General features: G+C 53.8%; 1 non-coding gene across 1 annotated transcript in view; it reads right to left on the bottom strand.

The window, feature by feature from the left end:
- Positions 1 to 1477, bottom strand: part of LOC124748075 — a 1909-nt gene extending 432 nt beyond the window's left edge. The window contains exon 1 of the ribosomal RNA XR_007011631.1: positions 1 to 1477. This exon is cut by the window's left edge and continues 432 nt beyond it. This is a non-coding gene — a ribosomal RNA (small subunit ribosomal RNA).
- Positions 1478 to 1780: the final 303 nt, after the last annotated feature.

Here is a 1780-nt window from a genome sequence, read left to right on the forward strand (position 1 = left end):
ATCGCTGACAGCACGAAGGATGTCACGCGACTAGTTAGCAGGCTAGAGTCTCGTTCGTTATCGGAATTAACCAGACAAATCGCTCCACCAACTAAGAACGGCCATGCACCACCACCCACCGAATCAAGAAAGAGCTATCAATCTGTCAATCCTTCCGGTGTCCGGGCCTGGTGAGGTTTCCCGTGTTGAGTCAAATTAAGCCGCAGGCTCCACTCCTGGTGGTGCCCTTCCGTCAATTCCTTTAAGTTTCAGCTTTGCAACCATACTTCCCCCGGAACCCAAAAGCTTTGGTTTCCCGGAGGCTGCCCGCCGAGTCATCGGAGGAACTGCGGCGGATCGCTGGCTGGCATCGTTTATGGTTAGAACTAGGGCGGTATCTGATCGCCTTCGAACCTCTAACTTTCGTTCTTGATTAATGAAAACATACTTGGCAAATGCTTTCGCTTCTGTTCGTCTTGCGACGATCCAAGAATTTCACCTCTAACGTCGCAATACGAATGCCCCCGCCTGTCCCTATTAATCATTACCTCGGGTTCCGAAAACCAACAAAATAGAACCGAGGTCCTATTCCATTATTCCATGCACACAGTATTCAGGCGGGCTTGCCTGCTTTAAGCACTCTAATTTGTTCAAAGTAAACGTGCCGGCCCACCGAGACACTCAATAAAGAGCACCCTGGTAGGATTTCAACGGGGTCCGCCTCGGGACGCACGAGCACGCACGGGGCGGTCGCACGCCTTCGGCTCGCCCCACCGGCAGGACGTCCCACGATACATGCCAGTTAAACACCGACGGGCGGTGAACCAACAGCGTGGGACACAAATCCAACTACGAGCTTTTTAACCGCAACAACTTTAATATACGCTATTGGAGCTGGAATTACCGCGGCTGCTGGCACCAGACTTGCCCTCCAATAGATACTCGTTAAAGGATTTAAAGTGTACTCATTCCGATTACGGGGCCTCGGATGAGTCCCGTATCGTTATTTTTCGTCACTACCTCCCCGTGCCGGGAGTGGGTAATTTGCGCGCCTGCTGCCTTCCTTGGATGTGGTAGCCGTTTCTCAGGCTCCCTCTCCGGAATCGAACCCTGATTCCCCGTTACCCGTTACAACCATGGTAGGCGCAGAACCTACCATCGACAGTTGATAAGGCAGACATTTGAAAGATGCGTCGCCGGTACGAGGACCGTGCGATCAGCCCAAAGTTATTCAGAGTCACCAAGGCAAACGGACCGGACGAGCCGACCGATTGGTTTTGATCTAATAAAAGCGTCCCTTCCATCTCTGGTCGGGACTCTGTTTGCATGTATTAGCTCTAGAATTACCACAGTTATCCAAGTAACGTGGGTACGATCTAAGGAACCATAACTGATTTAATGAGCCATTCGCGGTTTCACCTTAATGCGGCTTGTACTGAGACATGCATGGCTTAATCTTTGAGACAAGCATATGACTACTGGCAGGATCAACCAGGGAGCTGCGTCAACTAGAGCTGAGCAGCCGGCCGCCCGGGAGTGTGTCCCGGGGGCCCGCGCGAACACGCAAGCGTCCGCTCAATCATTCTGCAAACAGGAGGAGGCTGAGCTCCCCTGCACAATACACCTCGAAACCCTCTCAGGTCCCGGCGGCGCGCAGCGCCGTCCCAAGTACTTGGTCGGGTTCGAGAGAGGCGCAATCGCCCGGAGTTAGGCGAGTAGACGCTTTCGGTGCGACCACCCGTGCTCCCAACTGAGCTTGCCGCTGCCGACAGAGGCCCGGGAGCGTGCTGTCGTGGCATTG

This window comes from Schistocerca piceifrons, unplaced genomic scaffold (assembly GCF_021461385.2).
Source record: "Schistocerca piceifrons isolate TAMUIC-IGC-003096 unplaced genomic scaffold, iqSchPice1.1 HiC_scaffold_402, whole genome shotgun sequence".
Lineage (NCBI taxonomy): Eukaryota > Metazoa > Arthropoda > Insecta > Orthoptera > Acrididae > Schistocerca > Schistocerca piceifrons.